The sequence below is a fragment of the Trachinotus anak genome, unplaced genomic scaffold (genome assembly GCF_046630095.1).
Source record: "Trachinotus anak isolate AG129_WGS33_773 ecotype Australia unplaced genomic scaffold, CSIRO_AGI_Tana_v1 ptg000026l, whole genome shotgun sequence".
Taxonomy (NCBI): domain Eukaryota; kingdom Metazoa; phylum Chordata; class Actinopteri; order Carangiformes; family Carangidae; genus Trachinotus; species Trachinotus anak.
This window is the reverse complement of record NW_027273877.1, coordinates 12971303-12990602: the sequence shown is the minus strand read 5'-3', so window position 1 is coordinate 12990602 and position 19300 is coordinate 12971303. Positions and strand designations below refer to the sequence as shown.

Genomic DNA, 19300 nt, shown 5'->3' with positions numbered 1-19300 from the left:
GTTTGAATCGACGGCAGAGAGCCCCACCAATACAGGATGCTACTGTATTTCATGATGAGACCTGCTGACCATGGAGCGGGTAAAACCAGCTCTGGAGTTTCTTTTGGAGGATTCTCCATCTGAACCCTGCACTTTATGAGCAAGTCGTGAGGTAAGTTAATAAACATTTGATCTGTCTGGCATTTTGTTTGCTGACTATCGTCAGCTTTAAACAAAATGGAACTGATCAGTAACGTCACAAAGCTAATGAGGTCCACTTGTGACTGCAGGTCATCATTATGTTGTAGGTAAGGCTGATTTCTGAATAGTTCAACAAAAGGTTTCATGATGAGTCACATTGGGGTTTTATTTTCAGCTGGTTTGCAGCTGAAATCATTTTGTGCTCATGGTTGGTGGAGTTTGCTCTCTTCTTCTTGCATTTTCACCTGAATGGGTGACCTTAGTTGTCTCTAACATTTAAAGAATATTTTAGTAGAGCAGGTTAAACCAAACTTTTGAATTATTCTGTTATTATTTTGAATTTGAAGTAAAAAATATATAGAAAGTGACAACAACACTGCAAGTTCAAGCGAGCCTGCTGGAGAAACTGTGCCAGCACCTGAGCAGTGGTTGGGCTTGTGTGGTGTTAGAGTTGAATTAATGTCAGCATCATGGTAATTCCAGTCACCTGTTTGATTGTATGTGATGATGTTGGTCTACAGCAGTCCTTCTCAAATAGTGGGGTGATGCATCACATAAGGTGGCGCACCAAACTGCTCAGTGTAACAACCCCACACCATAGCAGAGGAGCTGATACTGCCTGCAGCATGAGACGTGGTCTCTGTCATGCTGGATGACGCAAGTGCTGCAAAGATAAAAACTATCCCTCTGTCCAATGACACTGTCGCCAGACGTATAAATGACACTGCTGACGATCCTCAAGAACAGCTGGTAGATAAACTCAAAGACAAACGTTTGGCCTCACAGTTCGATGAAGCAGCTGACAGCAACAAAGACTGTTTGTTCATTGCTTATGTACGTTTTGACATGACAGACTCCCTGTGTGAGGATCTACCTTTTTGTAAATCTGTCAGAGACAGAGCCACAGCTGAAGAGCTATTCAAAATGCTGGACTGCTTCCTGAATGAGAGTGGGCTGAAGTGGGAGAACTGCATTGGTGTTTGCAGTGATGGTGCACAGGCCGTGGCAGGGAGGAGAAAAGGACTTCAGGCACTCATCAAAAAGGCCTCACCTCATGCTGAGTGGACACACTGTGTTATACACAGAGAAGCACTGGCCTCAAGGCACCTTTCCCCTGAATTAAGTGAGGTTATGCCTGACATTATAGGTGTAGTCAGTTTTATAAAGACCAGACCACTAAAAACCAGAGTCTTCTCTGCTATCTGTGAGGAGATGGGAGCTGAACACCAAGCTGTGCTGTTTCACAGTGAAGCAAGGTGGCTGTCACGAGGAAAAGTCTCGTCCCGGGTTTTTGAGCTCAGAGAGCAGATAAGAATGTTTATGGAGGATGAGCACAAGTATGAAGTCGCAGAAAAATGTAGTGATGAGAACTTCCTGGCGAAACTGGCCCACCTGAGTGATATATTTGGAGGCTAAATGAACTAAATCTACAGCTTGAAGGGAAAGATAAACACCTCCCTCAGGTCACAGACGAGATCAGCTCTTTCACTCGAAAGCTTGCAATGTGGGGCAGGGACTTGATGAAGGAAATACTGATTCATTCGAGAACCTGCATCAATTTGTTGACACCACTGACCATGATGCCCCCTCAGTGATTCCATATATCAAGCAGCATATTTCATCATTGATGGGATTCTTTAAAAAGTACTTCCCTGAAAACAGTTCCAGTATGACTGGGTGACAGATCCTTTCAATGCACCAGCTCCAACTGGTTTCAGCTCTGCAGAGGAGGACCAGTTCACTGACATGACGTCTGACTCCACATGGAGACTGAGGTTCACATCACAGACACTGAGTGAATTCTGGCTGAGTGCAGAGAGGCAGTATCCACTCTGAGGGCAGAAGGCTTTGGGCATTCTTCTTCCTTTTGCAACATCATATCTCTGTGAGACTGGCGTCTCTGCTGTTGCTGCACTGAAGACCAAGTACAGGTCCCAGCTAAACACTGAGCAGGAGCTGAGAGTTGCAGTATCATGCTTCAAACCCCGCTTCCAAAAGCTGTGCACTGCAAAACGTGCTGATTGTAGCCATTAATCCTGACTTCCTCATTTTGATAACAAAAATCAGCACAAATTGTTTTATTCATTTTTGTTTTGTAGGTTAACATATTTGATATATTGTGCTCCTGAGTGCATGTTGCTGATCAGTTTGAATTTATTATTATTTATTGATTTTATTTAATTCTATTTTTCAGTATCAAATGGCAGTCGGTCAAAAAATGTTTATAGTTTAAATAAGGATTTAATTTTTTTTGAATTTCAGGCAAATTGATGCACTTTAAATCTTTTCTGTTACAGACTAAAAAACAAAGTTAATAAAGTTATTCTTTGTTATAAGTTGATCTATATTTCTTTCTCTTTTGTTTTCTTTAATGTTAATAAGGATACAATGTTATGCAGAGGTGTACTTATAACAATTTTATAGACAAATGATACTATTTATAGTATGGCAGGGGGGTTGGGGGGTGTAACAGAAAATAATTGAGAAGTGCTTTAGTGTATTAAAGGCTCAAACATGAATAAATAGAACATGGATAAACACAAACACAAAAGTGAACGCATTGTGTATTAAAAGGACCCACCTATTATATGAGGACAAATTGTTCTACACAATGCATAGTACATCAGCACTGTGCATTGTGCAATTTAAAAGATACTGTATTTATAGTATTTTTGTATAGTGATGCAAATGTGAAACCACACTTTCATACCACGCATTAAAGGACTCACTATCTGTGTATCTACATGATCTATTAATATCAGGACATACCACAGCATTCAGAGTCAGTGAACAAGGAGAAAGGTTTTAATTACTATCACTGTTTGACAACATAGTGAAAGTCACTTCTCCTGATAACATTAAATAACACACTGTGTGTATATCACATCAGTTGCAACACCAGACAACAGGTTGAGAACAGGTTGCAAGCCTATCAGAAATTGCCCATACGAACATATATAAACATATAAAAAGAACATAACATTTCGAAAACATAAAAAATATAAACTAAATTCAATATTCAGTGACTGTCTTTTGTTTTTTTGACCATTAAGTCCCGATTCCTGACAAAGTCTCTTATGTTGTGAATAGAGCGACGAGCCAGAGAAGGATGCTCAGCAGTCTTGTACTGTTTGCATTCAATCATAGAGGCTAGTTTCCCCTTGTTGATGTGGTTTCTGAAATGTCTCATTACTGCTGCGACCTCTGTTGGAGACCACTGCTGTTTTGGTTTCCTCCTAGGATCCTCCTTTTCATCAGCATTTTCAAGAAACACTACAAAAGAGGAAAACAGATTCCCAAACACTGGGGTTAACACTCAGTTCTCTTTACTTTGTTTGTTCTGTTAAGTCTAAATTTGCTGCTTTAAAGAAATGTCGAAAGATTCACATACTAATCTTTCTCTCCTGATACTGATTCTGATGTCGCAAATCAACCCACTGGACTTAATGTGGAGGTTTGATACCAATACGCTGCCTTCCCTACATTTAAAATGGGTTATATAACTGCACTGGGCTTGTTCTTATAATTGTATATTAACACTATGTTTTTTACTTGATCTGACGATAGCTAAAAAAAATCTTAAAGAAACAAGACAGTATCATTGCTCACCTGTAAAATTAATTTCATCTTTCCAATGTCTCTAATAGACAGACACACTATACAATGAAATTGATTAGTTATTAGTTGTTCTTGCACTGTCAGAACTGTCTTTATACTACAATGAAGCACAATGTAATGAATTAGCATCAGACAGAGCTTTACTCATTGAATCCTTGAACTGAACAGAGAAAAGGGCTCCTCCGGTTGCAGGACAATGCCCGGCCGCTCTACTGTCTAAGGTATTGATGCCATTGACTGGCCTGCATGTTCCCCAGACCTGAATCCAACTGAGACCCTCTGGGATGTTATGTATCAGTGCATCTGACACCATGAAGTGGTGCCACAGACTGTCCAGGAACACACATCATGTGTTGTTGTGATGAAATTCACAAAGTTGGATCGGCCTGGGATTTCAATTTTTCACTTTGATTTTCAGGGTGATTTTGAATCCAGGCATCAATGGATAGATGATTTTTGTATCCAATGACTGTTGTTAAATCATTTTGTTCTAAATGAATATACACAGTATATGTGATATTTCAGTTTTTCCTTTTTAATACATCTCCAAAAAAAAAAAAATCTTCAGAAATTCTGTTTTCATTTTGTCATGATTGAATTTAGATTGATGATGGAAAAAATGAATGTAAATGACCAGTGGTGATTCTACAGTGTGGTGGGGCCCTTCACAAAAAAAACCAGGTGGCTCCTCCAATCAGCAGTCATCATTTATCATCATTATGTAATAAATACATAATCAATAATCAATACATAAAGCCCCTTTAAGGAAGTTTCCTACTGAGTGATGTTGGCAATTTAGCAGTTTTCTCACTAGATTTGGCAACTTTTAAATGAATAGCAAATGAATTCCAGTGCTCTGTTCATAATACTAATACTTCAGTTACACAGTCTGTTCAACAGTCTGCGTAAAACAGTGTTTTTAATATTAGTGTTAGATTTAGATGCACATTGAGGGGCTGCTTGAAAAAAATAGCTAATTCTAGAGGTAATCACAGTCAGTATAATTGAATTATCTTTAGATTAAAACTATTAATAATCTTGTATGTATGTACAGGCTTTACTGAAAACAGCTGGAAACACTGCTCCTAAGATGTCATTGGAAATCATCCAGGAAGTTGTTGGTGTGACTTCAGGTGTTTGGGTCCTGGAAATTATATATATATATATGTATATATATATGTATATATATACATATATATACATATATATATACATACACAGTTTCATTCTAAATGTTTCTTTACTCAGTCAATATTATGTCATCAATTTATTCTGAACAGTTTATGAGCAAGTTAGGCAAGTTAGAAGTCCTTCTCAGTCTATGAATCTCTGGAAGTGTCACTCAGCATCAGCAGACGTGTGTTTGAGCCCAGGAATCATGGGAAACACCTCTTTCTGAACACAGAGCACTCGCACTGCACATCTAACCTGTGTGCTGTTGCCACAGAAACCTGACAGCACGGCTGTAGTGGTGACAGCGACTGTGCGCTTGGTGTTGGTGACACTGACAGTGTTGTATTGTGAGAAGCAGACGTGTGGTGGTGGGACATGCAGTGTTCCTGTTGAAGCAGGTGGAGCTGTGGCTGAGCAGGACACCACAGTAGAGTCTGACTCTGTAACATGTTGAGAGGCTTCATGCAGCTCTGCAGAGAAACAGATATTGAACAAATATCAAATGGATGAAGTTGTTAGTGTAGTGGAGTGCTGCACTTTGCACCCTTGAATGCAGTTCCAGGCTTGACTCCTCTCCTCAGCCAATTCCCTAATCAGGGCCAAATAAAAGGCAGCTGGGAGCTATGCTCAGCCTCTGCCTCATTCCCTCCCTGGTCAGTGGTGTTGATTGCTGTTTACCAACAGGTATGTGACCTTAGTCATATAAGATTATCAGTTTTATCAGTGCATTTACTTTATGGTTTTTGTTTTAGCAGTTTGAACAGTGTGCTACAGGAGCCTGCCATTCCTAAGTCCTCTGAGTAGAATTCCTGCTAGAGGTGGTGAGTAGGATGAGCTACGAAATCCACAATTGCAGCATGGTGAACTAGGAAACTATGTAACTTGTGTTGTCTTTTGGTAGGTTCACCTGCTGCTGTTCTGCTCGTATTTACTTTTTGTTTTCATATTGGTTTATCTCTGTTAACCAACTGGGTTGTGTTTGTTTTGTTGCTCAATTAATTTTGTTTCATTTTTACTTTGAGCAAGGTGTGTGTGTGTGTGTGTGTGTGTGTGTGTGTGTGTGTGTGTGTGTGTGTGTGTGTGTGTGTGTTTGCTGTGCACTATTTTAGAGAACATATTAAAGAATTGTTTTAAAGAAAAATAATTTCATGAACATATTTGCTTAACAGTCATTCTGGATTCTGGTTTTAATATTGTGTGCATTAATTTCTTTTTTTTTTTCCTTCTCTAGCCTGCCATTTTAAATAAAAACTCCTTATCATTTTGGAAACACGTCTCTGTCCTATTTGCAGCAGCCAACGAACCTGTGAGTCCTTGTAATTTGAATCTTGGGCTTTCCATTGTATTTCTTGGGGTGCAATTCCCCAGGTGGCGTTGTCGCAACTATTTACCACTATTCAAAATAACCCCGCTCCGCTACATTCTGGTGTTGTCGGCAGGATGCTCTAACAGCAGAGACGTGTAGTTTTGCATTTTCTTTGTTGTTTTGTAACCCAGTTGGTTTATTCAGTTGTATTGATTTTGTTTGTGGGCAGAACAGCAGCGGGTCCTGGAGGGATCCCTGAACTGCAAGCCAGTGCTTTGTTGATCTCTTCTGCTCTATCCCCATGGAGGAGGAACTCGCCCAGCTAAGAGACTTGGTCACACAGCTGCAAGCTGAGAATCGAAAGATGCGGCAGGAACAAGAGACCAAACGGCATGGGTCTACCACAGCATCAACCTCTGCCACCGCTGGGCCGTCCTCAGTCCAGGCTCCAGTACCAGAGAGACTGATTTATCTTCCAAGAGACAGGAAGTGTCCCATGTTCAGGGCTAAGACTGGTCTGAACATTGTTGAATGGATAGAAGAGGTCCAGGCTTGTACCCGGGCTCGATACCTATCCTTATCTGAACAAGCACTCTTTATGTATGAACATTTAGAGGGGGAGGCAAGGGAAGAAATTAAATACCGGTCTCAGGAAGAGAGAGAAGATCCAGCTAAGATACAGGCTATATTGCAGATCCGTTTGTGGAGTATGTGTCTGATTGTTCTCTACGCAGGGAACTGAAACAATTTGTCCGAGGTCATCCTACCGCCACCTTGATGTCCGTAGTGAGGCCATTAGGTGGGAACAAGAAGGGATGCCAGGGGGTGGGAGGGGTAGAAGTTACTCTGTCCCCTCTGCAATTGGTTTCCAACACACTGTTCAAGGAGGCCATTCTGCTGATAGCAAGGCAAGTAATTTTTCTTTTAGCTCTGAGCTAAGTGAATTAAAAGAGATCCTCAGAAATCAGCAAGAACAGTTGACCCAACTTACCAAAAGTTTTGCAACCCTTAACAATGCTACTAAAACTTACAGGAGGGATGACCTTTGTCGATGCCAACAGCCTGGTCACTATGATAGGGAGTGTAGGAGCAAATATGTAGCTACAAGGCCCCAGCCAGCCTTAGTCGCAGCCCGCTTCACTGCTAATGACAGGGATTGCTCACAGGACCAGGGAAACTCCCACCCCCTGAACTGTTGAGCCAAAGTTTGGGTGGGGGCTTCTCTGGCTCTGAGCCTGTAGAGGATGGTTCTGAAAATTTGGTAGCAGTTTGCCCACATCTTACCCTCTCAATGGGTGGGGTCCCAGTTCCATGCTTGGTTGACACTGGATCCATGGTATCAACTATAACTGAAAGTTTCTTTGTACAGCATTTTGAATCTTGGGGCCCAGAGAAACTCCACTCTTGTAACTGGCTGAGGCTAAATGCTGCTAATGGGCTATCAATACCATACATAGGTTACTTTGAGTTGGATGTGCAGCTTTGTGGTAGAGTGATTCCCAATCGGGGGGTGTTGGTGGTCAAGGATCCCCCACACGGTGTACCCTCAGTTCCTGGTGTGTTGGGTATGAACATTATCAAGGAATGTTACTGGGAGTTGTTTGTGCTACACGGTCCTGCTCTCTTTAACTTACCTTCTGTGTTGCAGGCTCCCCTCCAAATTCAGCAAGCCCTCCAGCAGTGTCACCAAGCTAAGGAACCTCCTGTCAGGTCAGGTCAGGTCAGGTCAGGTCAGGTCAGGTCAAAGTGAAGGGTGGGAGGGTATGTAGAGTTCCAGGGGGTACCATGAAAATTGTGGCAGCCACTTGCTCCAAACACTTCCTGGAAAAGGACACCTTGTTTGAACCCCTTAGCCGAGGGTTGCCCGCAGGCCTCTTAGCCTCTCCAGCACTAGTCAGTGCAACTAATGGTACTGTGTACATCCCCCATTGTCAACGTGGGGACCCAGGATGTTTTATTGTACCCACGCACTGTTTTGGGCACATTGACTCATGCCCACCAGGTGAGCTCTCCCACAGGTTTTGAGGAAGTGGCAGCCACAGTTTCATCCCAGACTGAACAGTTCAGTACAGGACAAGGTTGCTGCTGTTGACTTAACAGCCCTTACAGAGCAGGAACAGTGTCAGGTCAGGTCATTGCTGCACAAGTACAGTGGTGTCTTTTCTGATCATGAGGGAGACGTAGGTTGCACTAACATCATTTCTCACGATATCCCTTTAGTGGAAGAGGCACCTGTACGTCAAAGGTATAGGCGCATCCCTCCTTCAGAATACGAGGCAGTCAAGGCCCACATCCATCAGCTCCTTAAGGCACAGATCATCAGGGAAAGTAGTAGCCCATTTGCCTGTCCCATTGTGCTGGTAAAGAAGAACGATGGCAGCCTTCATTTGTGTGTCAACTACCGGCTCTTCAACAGTAAGACCCGCAAGGATGCTTTTCACTTGCCCCGCATTGAAGAGTCCCTTGACGCCTTGTCCAGGGCTCACTGGTTTTCAACTTTGGACCTTGCTGCAGGCTACAACCAGGTACCAGTTACAGAAAAGGACAAAATGAAGACTGCATTCTGCACTCCCTTTGGGCTGTTTGAGTGGAACAGGATGCCTTTCGGGTTGTGCAATGCTCCAAGTACTTTCTAGAGATTAATGGAGAGAATCTTTGGAGACCAGCATGGTCAGTCATGGTTGTTGTACTTGGATGAGGTTGTCTTTTCCTCCACTGTGACAGAGCATATGGAATGGCTGGATGCTGTGCTGGGCCGCCTAGAGCAAGAGGGCCTCAAGGCATATTTGGAAAAGTGCTCTTTCTTCAAGCCAGAGGTAAGCTACTTGGGCCACATTATATCCAGGGCGGGGGTGTCCACAGACCCTGGCAAGTGGTTTCCAAGTGGCAGCGACCTGTGTCAGAGTTGCATTCCTTTCTAGGATTTGCAAGCTACTACAGACAGTTCATTGAGGGGTTTGCAAAGCTGGCTGCTCCTCTCCACCGCCTAGTAGCTGAACTGACTGGCACCAAATCCCGGAAACCTGCAACAAGGGGCCTACCTGCCTTATGGACAGGAGTGAGTTGAGCTTTGAGAGCCTTAAAAGCAGGTTGGTGTCTGCCCCTGTCTTGGCCTATGCCAACTTTGCTCTACCCTTCATCCTTGAGGTCAATGCCAGCTACCAGGGACTGGGTGCAGTGCTCTCAAGAACAGGACAGCAAGGTCAGACCAGTAGCTTATGCCAGCTGTGGCCTCAGGCCTACAGAGCGTAATGGGAAATATGGCTCTATGAAATTGGAGTTTCTGGCGCTTAAATGGGCCCTCACTGAAAAAATCAGAGTACCTGCAAGGACAGAAATGTGTGGTGTATACAGACAATAACCCCCTCAGTCATCTCTCCACAGCCAAGTTGGGAGCTACAAAACAGTGCTGGGCTGCGCAACTCGCTACACTTGACTTCACCATCAAGTACAGGTCTGGCCGAAGTAATCACAATCACAGATGCCCTCTCCTGGCAGCGTCCAGCCAGCACAAGCATGACTTACTATGTAGCCTCTGGCCTTCCCATTCCAGCACCATTGCAGCAGGCTATCAGGACCACTCCGGTTGTCCAAGGTACCCAGGCCACAATATCAGCTTTTCCTTCTCACACTCACTCTGACCTACATGTTTTACAGGAAGCTGACCCCGCCATCAAGGAATTTCTGAAATTCTGGACCCGACAGAAGAGACCTGATACAGCAGAACAGCGCCAGGTCTCTAAAGAAACACTGTTGTTGGCCAAACAGTGGGACAGGATACAGGACCAAGATGGCGTGCTCTTTCGCCAAGTTTGCGACCCTGAGAGGGGAGAGGTTCTCCAGCTGGTGCTCCCTCGGTCCCTTAAGAGCCAGGTCTTGAGTCAGCTGCATGATGAACATGGACATCAAGGGGTCAAACAGATAATCTGGTCCATCAGCGATGCTACTGGCCTGGAATGCACCGTGACATCGAGCAGTGGTGTTTGGAGTGTGAACGTTGCCAGTTAGCTTAAAAACACACAACCTGCTGCCCCTGCTTACATGGGTCATTGGCTGGCCTCTCGTCCAAATCAAATAGTGGCTGTTGACTTTACTGTACTTGAACCTGCGAACAATGGGATGGAGAATGTCCTTGTCCTGACAGATGTCTTTTCCAAGTACACTCAGGCAGTCCCAACCCACGACCAAAGGGCTTCTACAGTAGCTAAGGTGCTTGTTAATGAATGGTTCTGCAAGTTTGGAGTGCCATGCCGTATCCACTCTGACCAAGGCAGAAATTTTGAGAGCAACCTCATCCAACAGCTTTGCAGTATGTATGGGATTGAGAGAAGCCACACCACCTCCTATCATCCAGCTGGTAACGGCCAATGTGAGGTTCAATCGCACCTTGCACAACCTCCTTCGCACCCTGCCTGTCACTAAGAAGAGAGATTGGTCATGTTACCTGCCCCATGTGACTTTCTTAACAACACCACAGCGCATCCGTCCACTGGTGAGTCACCATTCTATCTTATGTTTGGCCAAGACCCACAATTACCTGTCGATTTCTTTCTCGGCAGAGTACAGGAGCCAACAGCTGGCAGCACCCACAACTGGATTGTGGAACATCAGACCAGAATGCGCCTGGAAACCATGGCCGATGGAGAGAGGAAGTATCCACTTCTCATCAAACTTTTGACAGGTCTCACCTTTGACCTAATTTGCATAGGGGGAGGAGTTGACCTTTGACCCCCCCACCCCCCTTTTTTTTTTCCCCATGCTTGCACATAAGTTTCTTAGAGTCTAAACTTTGTCACAGAACCATAGAGTCAGTGTATTTTCAGGAGGAGAGCCCTACTCACCACAATTCATTCAACCCTCACATACAAAGAGTTTCTCAAGGTCATGGTCAAAGTCACTTTAAGAAGTCATCTCACACCCATATGCACCTAATTTTCTGTTTCTTATAAACTTGACCTGACCCAACCTTAGGGTGATAGCTTTCCATATGAATCCAATTTTGTTTTGGTTGGAAAACTAACAAAAGACACAGGGTAATTGTGTTCAAAATAAGAAATACGGGTATAAATACACCATCATCCTGAGCGGTTGTGTGACGGAGCAGGCCCCAAGACGTACGACTCAAAACTCAGCACAATGGCTCGCGGTAAGAAGACTTTGCGTTTCTACACACGTTTCTTTTTTTTTTTTTTTTTTTTTTTAAAATAACATTTAAAAATATTAAACGAAAGATCTGTGTACTTTAGCATTTACCGTCTCTGTAGATGTCCACCCAACACAGCAGTTTTCTAGTAAGTATTTACTATATTTAATGTATTTTTATGTATTCTATTCATTGTCTAAACATTGGTGTGTGTGTGTGTGTGTGTGTGGTTTAAATCAATTATCCATCTTTTAAAGTCACAGCCGCAGATTTGGAAGGAATCAACTTTTCACAATCACATTTTGGTAAGGTTTGTCTTTTTAAAATTTAACTCACACTGCATCCGTTTCTGTGTTAAAATAACAGTTTCAACAAAACATACTGAGGTTTAGCTGAAAACTATACATACATACTTACAGATTTTACCGACGGTCTGAACGAGGTATGAGACCTTGACGGCAGTTTCACGGAGGTTTTACAAGAAATTCAAGCGGCTGAGGATTCGGTGTTGATCCCGTCAGAGGCTGCACCACCACCTCCTCCACCTGCCCCGACCAACACCACCCCTCCAGCGGGTGAAGAGCACATCACTCCGATAGCTCCGGTGCCAGCTGGGGCGTGGAATCCGGCCATCTTCCACGGGGGTATCGACGAGATCCTAGCGGGGGATTTGCTGGTCCGACCCCAGGGAAAAAGTAAAAGGAAGAACCAGCAGAGTGATTCAGCAGTACGTCCTGGGTTAACCAACCAACCAAAAGCGAACCGTCTGCGTAAAAATAAAAGGCAGATCCAGCAGGGACCACTGGCGCAAGGATCTGACGGGGCACAGATATCAGGTAATCTTGACTTTTTTTTTTTTTTTTTTTTTTTTTTTTTTTTTTTTTTTTAAAACCCCTTTTGTTAAATATATACGTGGAAGGAAGTTGACTCTTCGCGCTTCAGCGTTCAAATGAAAATACAACTTCCTTGCGTTTGGTCGCAAGGCAATGACGATGATGTAACATGTTCGCATAGGTCCTTATGTCCTACGACAGAGCGCTCAGGGTGCAAATCAGAAATATGTTGGTTGAGCAAGATTACCCATAAGGGACAGGGCTCAAATATCGTGTGTGTGTGTGTATATATATTGTGCATGCACACTTGTAAACACAGACTGCTTCATTGTTAACTGGAAGCAGGTTGAAATGAATTTTGCTTAGTGTGGATTTTTTGTTCATTCAATTTTCCAGTCTCGGGTAAATAAAGTAAATTCTGAATCTGAAACTAAAACTCTAACTAAAATGTTTTTTAAAAGAGTAAAAAGTTTATTGTTAATGATGCTAACCCATTAAATTTGTTATACCCAACAGACTCTCAGCCTATGGTCTCAACACCCCTGAGGGCCCAGACACCACCTCGGGTAGACCTCCCATCTCCTGTCAGGTGACAAACAGCACCTGTGACACCTGTTCTTTCATCTCCTCCCGGAGGACAGAAGCCTCACACTTCTTCTTCTGCGAGGGTTACCACTACAACCGACATTGAGAAGGCTCCGGCGAGACCCCACAGACGGCGTAAAATACAACGTGTCAGATCGACGATTGTCCGCATACTCTTTGCGGATACTATCATTCACCAGGACCGATAGTGGGAAGAAGAGGAACGGGAAGAACCCAAAGAGGCGCCCGAAACCAGCAATTGGAAACGCTCCAGATGGTTACCCAAGTAATGCATTCTATCATTATCTCACGGATGAGAACTGTCTGCTGTCCTGGTGGTGCGACGTGCTGCGGTAAGCGTATTGTGTCACTTCCGGTTGTTGGTGGTGTTGTGTTTGTTGCTGCTCTCCCTGAATTCAGCTGATCCTAGTTGTATTTTCGTATACAACCGCAAATTATCTGTTGTACTGTCGAACTTCTGTTCGATCACTCTCAGCTCTCTCCTTCTCTTCGTGAGATTCTCATTAAAACAGCTGTTTACACACTAGCTCTGTTAGCTACTTTAGCTTAGCAGTTAGCGATGGCTTCTGTCTCTCCCTCTCCTGCTCTCTCTTGCTCAGCCTGCCTCATGTTTAGTTACTCCTCTCCTTCAGCGATAATGGTACATGTAATAAATGTAGTTTGTTCAGTTATGGAGGCGAGGCTCAGTGATTTGGAATCTCGGCTCCGCACCGTGGAAACCACATCTTTAGCTTCTCCAGTTAGCCAGCCCCCATTAGCTGGTGCGGACCGACCCAGTGTAGCGTCTTCTGTAGCTCCTTCTCTCCCCCCAGCAGCTCCCGAGCAGCCGGGAGGTCAGGGCGGCTGGGTGACTGTTCGTAACAAGAAGAGGCTTAGTCCTAAACAAAAGCTCACGGCTCACCACCAACCTGTTCACGTTTCTAACAGGTTCTCCCCACTCAGCAACACACCTGCTGGGAAGCAAACTCTGGTCATTGGTGATTCTATTCTGAGAAACGTGAAGTTAGCGACACCAGCGGCCATAGTCAAATGCATTCCTGGGGCCAGAGCGGGCGACATTGAGTCAAATCTGAAGCTGCTGGCGAAGGATAAACGTAAATACAGTACGATTGTAATACACGCCGGCACTAATGACACCCGATTACGCCAATCGGAGATCACTAAGATTAATGTGGAGTCGGTGTGTACTTATGCTAGAACAATGTCGGACTCCGTAGTTTTCTCTGGGCCCCTACCCAACCTGACCAGCGGGGACATGTACAGCCGCTTGTCATCGTTCAACCGCTGGTTATCGAGGTGGTGTGCCGCTAACGATGTGGGCTTTGTTGATAACTGGCAGACTTTCTGGGGAAGACCTGGTCTGATTAGACGAGACGGTATACATCCCACGCTGGATGGAGCTGCGCTCTTATCTAGAAACTTCACTGAGTTTATTAGAAAGCCAAAGCCATGACAAACCAGAGTTGAGACCAGGAGGCAGAGTCGCAGTCTTACACTCTTCTCTGCGCCTCTCTTAGAGCAGTCGCTGCCATTCACCCCCTACAAACTGTGTCTGTCCCCCGACCACCTACATTTAAATATAATAAATCAAAAGTGAACAGAGGAGGAGTTAGACATGAAAACCTAATAAAAATTAGCACAACTGTTAGTCCAGAACCAAATAACAGGAAAATTAAATGTGGCTTATTGAATATCAGATCACTCTCATCTAAATCTCTACTAGTCAATGATCTGATAACTGATCATAACATTGATCTGCTCTGTCTGATTGAAACCTGGCTGCAGCAGGATGAATATGTTAGTTTAAATGAATCAACACCCCCCCACTCATGTTAACGTTCATATCCCTTGAAGCACAGGCCGAGGAGGAGGGGTGGCAGCCATTTATCACTCCAATTTATTAATGAATCCCAAGCATAAGGTTAATCATAATTCATTTGAAAGCCTTATTCTTAGTCTGTCTCACCCAAACCGGAAGACACAAAAACCTGTCCTTCTAGTTACTATATATCGTCCACCTGCTCCTTACTCTGAGTTTTTATCTGAGTTAGCTCTCAGCACAGATAAAGTTGTCATGGTGGGTGATTTTAACATTCACGTAGATGTTGAAAGTGACAGCCTGAGTCATGCATTTAATTCATTATTGGACTCAATTGGCTTCTGTCAGCATGTTAATGAACCCACTCACTCTTTTAATCATACCCTTGATCTGGTTCTGACTTATGGGATTGACATTGAATACCTAACAGTTTCTCCCAGAAACCCTCTTTTATCTGACCATTCTCTGTTAACATTTGAGTTTTCAGTCATGGACTACACAGCATCTGGGGAAAAAATCTATTACAGCAGGTGTCTGTCTGACAATACCGTTAGCAAATTTAAAGAAAGGATCCCATCAGTACTTAGCCCACTGCCATGTATCAATGCAGTAGGGGATAGCTCTCTTAACTTCACATCCACACAGGTTGATGATTTTGTTGATAGTACTGTAGCCTCACTGCGTGCAACTCTAGATACTGTGGCCCCTCTGAGGAAGAAGGTAGTGAGTCAGAGAAGGCTAGCTCCATGGTACAACTCAGAAACACGAGCTTTGAAGCAAAATTCAAGGAAGCTAGAAAGGAAGTGGCGTTCTACTAACCTGGAAGAATCTCTAAAGGCTTGGAAAGACAGCCAATTGGCATATAAAAAAAAGCCTCCGTAAAGCCAGAACATCCTATTATTCATCATTAATAGAAGAAAACAAGAACAATCCCAGGTTTCTGTTCAGCACTGTAGCCAGGCTGACAGACAGCCACAGCTCTGTTGACCCATCTGTTCCTTTAGCCCTCAGTTGTAATGACTTCATGAGCTTCTTTTCAGATAAAATTGTCTCTGTTAGAGAGAAAATTCACCATCTCCTCCCCACAGCTGGTTCAGATGTACTGTCCAGTTCAGCAGCCTCAGAGTCCACTGTAACTGGCTTATATTTTGACTGTTTCTCTCCTGTACATCTCCCTGAGCTCACTTCAACAGTTTCTTTATCTAAACCATCGACTTGTCTTCTTGACCCTGTTCCAACAAGGTTGTTCAAAGAGGTTTTTCCTTTACTTGACACCTCTATATTAAGTCTGATTAACTTATCTTTATCAACTGGTTATGTACCGCAGGCTTTTAAAGTTGCAGTAATTAAACCTCTACTTAAAAAGCCTACTCTTGATCCTCATGTTTTAGCCAATTATAGACCCATATCCAACCTCCCCTTTATTTCCAAAATCCTTGAGAAGGTCGTTGCAAACCAGTTATGTGATTATTTGCACAGAAATGGTTTGTTTGAAGATTTTCAGTCAGGTTTTAGAGTCCATCATAGCACAGAAACTGCTCTGGTTAAGGTTACCAATGATCTCCTCATAGCTTCAGACAATGGACTTGTCTCTGTACACCATCGATCATAAGATTTTATTACAGAGACTAGAACATATGGTCGGCATCAAAGGAACCGCACTAAGCTGGTTTAAGTCATATCTGTCAGACTCCAGTTTGTTCATGTTAATAATGACTCCTCTATCATAACTAAAGTCAGTCATGGAGTTCCACAAGGTTCTGTGCTAGGACCAATGCTTTTCAGTCTATATATGCTTCCTCTGGGAAACATTATTAGGAGGCACCAGATGAATTTTCATTGTTACGCAGATGATACCCAGCTGTACTTATCCATGAAGCCAGGTGAGACTAACCAGGTAGCCAAGCTTCAGGTCTGTCTTAAGGACATAAAAATCTGGATGACCAGTAATTTCTTACTCTTAAATTCAGACAAAACTGAAGTTATTGTAATTGGCCCAAAACACCTCAGAGATACACTATGTGATAATATACTAACTCTGGATGACATTACCTTGGCCTCCAGTACTACAGTCAGAAACCTTGGTGTCATCTTTGACCAGGACTTGTCCTTTACTTCACATATAAAGCAAGTCTCTAGGACAGCCTTCTTCCACCTGCGCAATATTGCTAAAATCAGACCCATTCTATGTCTAAAGGATGCTGAAAAACTAGTTCATGCATTTGTTACCTCAAGACTAGACTACTGTAACTCTTTATTGTCAGGATGTCCCAAAAATTCAGTAAAAAGCCTCCAATTGATCCAGAATGCGGCAGCACGAGTACTGACAGGAACTAGGAAACGGGATCACATCTCTCCTGTGTTAGCCTCTCTGCATTGGCTCCCTGTTAAATCCAGAATCGAATTTAAAATCCTCCTCCTCACCTACAAAGCCATTAATGGTCAGGCACCATCGTACCTTGGAGAGCTTATAGTTCCCTATTTTCCCAATAGGACACTTCGCTCTCTAAATGCAGGTCAACTTGTGGTTCCCAGAGTTAGTAAGAATAGAATGGGGGGGCAGAGCCTTCAGCTATCAGGCTCCTCTCCTGTGGAACCAGCTCCCAGTGTGGGTTCGGGAGGCAGACCCCCTCTCTACCTTTAAGATCAGGCTTAAAACTGTCTTGTTTAGTAAAGCTTATAGTTAGGGCTGGCTCAGGTATGTCCTGACCCATCCCTTAGCTATGCTGCTATAGAGCTAGACTGCTGGGGGATTCCCATGATTCACTGGGCGCTCTCTCCCTATTTCTGTCTCTCTCCCCCTCTCTCTCTCGATGACTTAACTTTGTTTCTTTTTCTCTCCCGTAGTTTGTGCTTCTCCTCTCTCTTTCTCTCTGTCCTCATTCTGCAGGTATCTCTGCCTCAGGAGCAGCAGGATCCAGATCCACCACTACTCATCTTTACCATTAACCACTGTTACCTGTCATTATTATTGATAACACCATTACCTACACAGCTGTTCCTGGTCTCTCTCTCTCTCTCTCTCTCTCTCTCTCTCTCTCTCTCTCTCTCTCTCTCTCTCTCTCTCTCTCTCTCTCTCTCTCTCTCTTTCTTTCTCCCCCCCCCCCCCTCCTCCCCCTCTTTCTATCTTCTCCTAAACCCAGACGGCCGCCCACCCTGAGCCCGGTTCTGTTGGAGGTTTTTTCCTCCCCCCTGTCGCCAAGCGCTTGCTCGTTGTGGGAACTGTTGGGTTTTTCTCTGTAACAAAGTAAGGTCTTGACCTGACCCTGTAAAGTGCCTTGAGATAATGTATATTATGATTTGGCGCTATACAAATAAAATTGAATTGAATTATCATTTCATCCTTCACGGCCATTTGTGAAAAAATGTTGTAATCTTAGTACGTATGTATATTTGTATGACATTTTTTAATTTAAAAGATGAATAGAGAATTTGATTCCGAGTCTTTAGCTTGTTCACCCTCATCCCAAGTCCCTCTTGAAATTGAGTTAGCTGTAGAGCAATTACGTCATATTCCAACACTCTCTTCTGTCCACCAAGTCCCTCTCGACTTGCAAATAGCTGTAGATCAATTATGTTCTATCCCAATATCCAACAATGTTGATGTGCAAAATAGCTCGCCTTTAGAACCACAAAATCCTTTCTAAACCTTAGAAAACACATTCCAAAGATTAAATCAAAACAACGAAGACGCCTTCCACAACATAGAAAACATACTCCAAAATCTAAATCAGACAAACATATCAGCACTCAGCTCATCAAATGAACCTCAAAATGAGTCTCAGCCGCAGCCTCACCAGGTGGGTGAAGGGTTGGAGCAGAGACACACTCCTGCTGAAGAGCAGAAGGAGGAGGGGTATAGAGGGGGCAGAGAGACAGAAACAGCCTCTTATGATCGGTTTAACACTCTAGTCATGAGACACACATTTACAGTTCCTCGACCCGGCAATGTACCCGATATTGCCGCATTTTATCGAAACGTGATAGGGGTAATTGGGGAATAAGCCAACGAGGTAGAATCGTGAGCTAGTCGCAATGATGTTGTTCAGTTGGAGGTGGGAGGTGAAAATGTGCGTGATTATGTTTCATTCACCAACAGCGACCAAGGCAGAAATATTCTTCCAGCTTTTGAAGGTTTGCTCGATCGTATAGTACAGTCAAACAATAACATAGCCGCTGACGAAGGTGTAGAATTAATTGTTCACATAGTGCGGAACCCTACGGGTGGTGCCAAACGTAAGATGGAGAAAACTTTTGTGAAATTTTCAAAAAGTAAAGACCCCATCTCTATTTTGTAGATGACAGGAAGGATCAGCTCTGCTTTGCCGTCAGCCTATCTCATGTTATCCATCCGGATTTCACAGATGGCCAGTGTGATAGTCTGGGTAGGGAGTTGCAGCGTCAGGCTGGTTTAAATGATCGGACACCCGTCACTTTCAATGACATAGCCAAATTTGAGGAGACCTTGAAGCGCAAAATTGTAGTGTTTTACAGAACATCTCATAACGAACCCCTCTCACATTTTGCAACAGACCTTCCCCGATCGTTCCAAACCTCTGTTTTTATTCCTATTGCAAAATCATTACTACGGGATTAAAAACCTCAAAGCCTTTATGGGCGCA

At 43.6% G+C, this 19300-nt stretch overlaps 1 protein-coding gene and 3 long non-coding RNA genes across 4 annotated transcripts in view; 2 read left to right on the top strand and 2 right to left on the bottom strand.

Annotated features, from left to right (window-relative positions):
• LOC139609617 (protein NLRC3-like) overlaps positions 1 to 19300 on the bottom strand; it is a 165607-nt gene that overhangs the window by 52884 nt on the left and 93423 nt on the right. The gene's annotated exons all lie outside the window — the stretch shown is intronic.
• Positions 2963 to 5878, bottom strand: LOC139609679 (uncharacterized). The gene is made up of 2 exons (XR_011685309.1): positions 5227 to 5878; positions 2963 to 3453 (listed from the first exon to the last, which is right to left on the bottom strand). It is a non-coding gene; the product is annotated as an uncharacterized lncRNA (long non-coding RNA).
• On the top strand, positions 5618 to 6166 carry LOC139609675 (uncharacterized). Its single transcript, XR_011685304.1, has 3 exons — positions 5618 to 5655; positions 5724 to 5792; positions 5873 to 6166. It is a non-coding gene; the product is annotated as an uncharacterized lncRNA (long non-coding RNA).
• LOC139609667 (uncharacterized) lies at positions 11306 to 12901 on the top strand. The gene is made up of 5 exons (XR_011685293.1): positions 11306 to 11423; positions 11524 to 11568; positions 11678 to 11725; positions 11840 to 12256; positions 12770 to 12901. It is a non-coding gene; the product is annotated as an uncharacterized lncRNA (long non-coding RNA).